This window comes from Miscanthus floridulus, chromosome 17 (assembly GCF_019320115.1).
Source record: "Miscanthus floridulus cultivar M001 chromosome 17, ASM1932011v1, whole genome shotgun sequence".
Classification (NCBI taxonomy): Eukaryota; Viridiplantae; Streptophyta; class Magnoliopsida; order Poales; family Poaceae; genus Miscanthus; species Miscanthus floridulus.
Genome location: NC_089596.1, coordinates 97,391,903 through 97,396,837, shown reverse-complemented (window position 1 = coordinate 97,396,837; position 4,935 = coordinate 97,391,903).

The following is a 4,935-nucleotide window of genomic DNA, read 5'->3' as shown; positions in this document are numbered from 1 at the left end:
CGACTTCCGCTGGTGTCCTGAAGTCCCATCCCATGGTGGCCGCGGCGACATCATCTGCCGGGCACCCGGCCATCAGCCTGTCTGTTGGGCACGACGTTGCACATCATCACCGGGGGTTCAAGTCCATGGCTCAGCCCTCGGTCAAGGGTAAGCCAACCATCCATCCCCTTCCCCAGCCCGCCCATCAGTTTGTCCTGCATCGGTCTCTTTCTAGTTCTGCTTTGGACATGGGGGATCGGGAGTTTTCTAGTGTTGAGGGTGCGCCACACGAGTATCGCGCGCATTGGGGACCTCAGTATTCTAGTAGCAAGTTACCGAAGATGGATTTTCTAGTTTTTGATGGAGAGGATCCAAAGTTGTGGCTCAGTCGTTGTGATGACTATTTTGACATGTATTTTGTTGAGCCCAGTCAATGGATTTGTGTAGCCACGATGCGGATGACAGGCGCTGCATCTCGCTGGTTGCAATCTTTGGACCCAAAGGTGAAGAAGGTTAGCTAGGAAGAGTTTTGTCAGTTGGTCCTAGATCATTTTGGTCGAGATCGGTATGAGTTGTTGATCCGTCAGTTGTTTCACATACGTCAAACTGGAAATGTTCAGGAGTATGCTGATAGGTTTACTGGGTTAGTTGATCAACTCATAGCTTATGGCAAAACTACTGATCCCCTGTTCTATGCTATGCGTTTTGTGGATGGGTTAAGGGATGACATTCGTTCTGCTGTGCATATGCAACTCCCATCTTCTGTGGATGCTGCATGCGTTCTCGCCTTGTTGCAGGAAGAGCTGGTGGATCCTGGGCGAAGGAGATCGGCGTCCAAGTCTTTGCCTATGCTACCGACGGCCACCGCTCCTGATCGTGGCGGTTGGGCAGCTGCGGGTGGGGCTCTGACAAATGACCGTCGACCCCAGGGCATGGAGGACAAATTAAACACGCTGCGGTCTTACAGGCGTGCCCGCGACTTGTGTGTTCGACGTGGAGAGAAATGGTCTCGCGACCACAAATGTCCTGAAGCCCTTCAGTTGCACGCTCTCCAGGAGTTCTGGAACATGTGTAATTCGAATGAACCTGATGGTGTTGATCAAGTCACTGATGAGGAGACTTCAGCACAAGTTTTTGTTGCCTAGGTGCTAGCGTCAGTGGCTGCTTCTTCTCCAGTTCGATCCATTCATCTCGAGGGTTTAGTCCAAGGCATTCCAGTTCAGATTTTGGTGGATTCTGGCAGTACTTGTTCTTTTGTCAGTACTGATCTAGCTAGTAAGCTGACTGGTGGCCAATCTCTGGTAGTTCCACCTCGAGTTCGCATTGCTAATGGTAACATCATCGAGTGCCCATAGTTGTTCAGTGAGCTCTCATGGGAAGTGCAACAGTGTCAGTTTAGTTCAGATTTCTTGGCTTTGCCTATGCCGTCATATGATATGATTCTTGGCATGGACTGGTTGGCACGTCATAGCCCGATGCAGATTGATTGGTAGCACAAGTGGCTCTTGATTCCTCATGGCCAGACTATGGTTCGCTTGCAAGGCAAGTTGATGGCATTACTAGAGGGTTTAGTTATTCAAGTGACGGCTTTGTCAGCTGAGGACACTTCTCAACACACCCTGGTTCATCCAGCAGTATCTGAACTATTGCAAGAGTTTGATTCAGTTTTTGCTCCTCCCACTGGTTATCCTCCTGCACGACCTTTGGATCATGCTATACCTCTGATTCCGGGAGCGCCGCCCGTGCAAGTGCGTCCTTATCGCTACCCGCCTGCTGTCAAGGATGAAATTGAGAGGCAAGTAACCGATATGCTCAGGGCAGGCATCATTCAACCTAGTAACAGTCCATTTTTGTCTCCGGTATTGCTGGTCAAGAAGAAGGATGGGTCATTCAGATTCTGTGTGGATTTTTGGCACTTGAATGCAGTGACTGTTAAGGCCAAATACCCGGTACCGGTGATCGAGGAGTTGTTGGATGAGCTGACTCATGCTTTGTGGTTTACTTGTTTGGATCTCACAGCCGGCTATCATCAAATTCGCCTCCAGCCGGGTGAAGAACCCAAAACAGCTTTTCAAACTCATTCAGGTCAGTACGAGTTCCAGGTTATGGCATTTGGACTCACGGGGGCCCCGGCCACATTCCAGAAGGCAATGAATACTACCCTGGCATCGTTGCTTCGTAAGGGAGTGTTGGTTTTCTTTGATGATATCCTTATTTACAGCCAATCGCTTGAAGAACATTTGGTCCACCTTCGGCAGGTGTTGGATCTCTTACGCCGTGATCAGTGGCAAGTTAAACGCTCCAAATGTGTCTTCGCCCAACGCCAGTTGAAATATTTGGGGGCATGTTATCTCGGAGCAGGGAGTGGCGACTCACCCAGACAAGGTTCAGGCAGTGTTGAATTGGCCAGTGCCATCTTCGGCTAAGGAGCTTCACAGTTTCTTAGGGTTAGCGGGCTACTACAGGCATTTTGTGAAGCATTTTGGGGTAATTTCCTGGCCTCTAACAGACTTGTTGAAGAAAGGAGCTTTGTTCTTATGGTCGACAGTCCATGAAGCTGCTTTTCATGCTCTGAAGTAGGCCCTGACATCTGCTCCAGTGTTGGCTTTACCGGATTTTTCCAAACCATTTTCTGTGGAGACAGATGCCAGTGGGACGGGCATTGGTGCAGTGCTTACACAAGATGGTCATCCTCTAGCTTTCCTCAGCAAATCCCTATGTCCCCGATCTCAAGGTCTGTCTACATATGAGAAGGAATACCTAGCCATCCTTTTGGCACTGGATCATTGGCGTAGCTATTTACAGTATGCTGAGTTCCGCATTATGACTGATCAGAAGAGTTTGGTGCAACTGTCAGAGCAGCGACTGCATACGCCTTAGCAGCAAAAAGTTTTTACCAAGCTCCTTGGATTGCAGTACCAGATTGTGTATCGTAAAGGCGTGGATAATCACACTGCTGATGCTTTGTCTCGCGTACCAGCACGGTAATGTTCTGCGGTCTCTGTAGTTCAACCACAATGGTTGCAAGAGGTGGCTGCTTCTTATGAATCCGATGCCCATGCACAGCAGCTGATTGCTAAACTGATCCTTGATCCTGCGACTGTTCCCTGTTTCACTTTTCGGGATGAATTACTACGCTATAATCAGCATGTCTGGATCGGTCATAATGAGGAGCTCCAGACTCGTATCATTGCTGCTCTCCACACCAGCCCTGTGGGAGGTCACTCCGGGATTCCAGTCACTTACCGCCGTATCAAGCAGTTGTTTGCCTGGATAGGGTTGAAAGCAGCAGTCCAAGTCTTTGTCCGTTCCTGTCTCACTTGTCAGCAAGCCAAGCCGGACCGTTCACGGTTACCTGGCCTCCTGCAACCTTTGTCGGTTCCGGATCATGCTTGGTGGGTAATCTCTATGGATTTTATTGAGGGTCTTCCTTTATCTGGCGGCTTTGACTGTATTTTGGTTGTTGTGGACACCTTTTCCAAGTATGCACATTTCCTGGGCCTTAAGCATCATTTCACTGCTGCTGGGGTAGCTAAGCTATTTTTGTCCCAAGTCTACAAGTTGCATGGGTTGCCCAACACTATTGTCTCCGATCGGGATCGTATCTTTACCAGTCATTTATGGCATGAGCTGTTCAAATTGGCTGGGGTCGATCTGTGTATGAGTTTGGCATATCACCCGCAATCGGATGGCCAAACAGAGAGGGTCAATCAGTGCTTGGAGGCTTTTCTCAGATGTTATGTTCATGCTTGTCCACGCCGTTGGAGTTCCTGGTAGGATGTGCCAGAATTCTGGTATAATACTTTGCTTCATTCGGCTCTCGGCCGTTCTCCATTCGAGGTGCTGTATGGGTTTGCTCCTCTCCAGTTTGGGCTACCGGCTGCTGATGATCACCCTATCGCTGATCTGTCTGAGTGGTTGCAGGACCGTGATCTGATGACTCAGTTGATCAAACAACATCTTCATCGAGCTAAGCAGCGCATGAAGAAGCAGGCGGATGAACGCCGTTCCGAGCACGAGTTTCAAGTTGATGAGTGGGTTTTCCTTAAGCTACAACCCTATGTGCAATCGTCATTGGCCGACCGCGCCAACCAGAAGCTAGCATTCAAGTTTTTCGGGCCCTTTCGGATCTTGGAGCGTATTGGGTCCGGCGCCTACCGGTTGGAGCTTCCTGTTTCATCTTCTATTCACCCTGTTTTTCATGTGTCTCATCTTAAGAAAGCCGTGGGCGGTCATCATGTTGTGGAGAAGACTCTGCCTCCTTCTTCCGTTCGTTGGAGTATTCCTGAGAAGATTCTTCAACGTTGCTCCATCTTCAAAGGTACCGTTCCTGTGCGTCAAGGGTTCATCAAATGGTCTCAGTTGCCTTCATCTCTATCAACATGGGAGGATCTAGAGTACCTTCGTCAACAGTTTTCGCGCGCTGCTGTTTGGGGACATCCAGGCGTGCAAGGGAGAGGGGATGTCAGGACTGATGGCATCCACTCTGTGCCGAATGAGCAAGTGGAGGCTGCGGTGCCGGGCTCGGTAGGAGGAAGGCCTGCTCGGCCCAAGAAGAAGAACGTTCGGGTGTTTGGGCCTCAGTGGGAGAATGAGTGAGCCTGGTATGTATGCGTGCGTGAGTCTGTTGCGTATATGAGAAGGCTTAGGCCACAGAGAAAGGCATGAACATTGTAAACCAAATATTCTAAACTGCAACTAAAGCTTCGTCTGCTCCAGTTCCTCCTGCTCTGCTGCCTCGCCCTTGCTCCGATTCCTCTTGCCTCGCCCTTGCTCCGATTCCTCTTTTCTTCCTCCATTTGCTGACACGCAGGCGCGGATCCGGGGCAGGGCGACATAGACAGGGGACGAAGGGGCGGACGCGGACGTCCCGGGGGCAGGGGCCGCACGCGAACACCGAGATCGGGGTTAGGTTGATGGGCTCCGGCGTCGTCTTCATCAAGGTCCATGCATGCC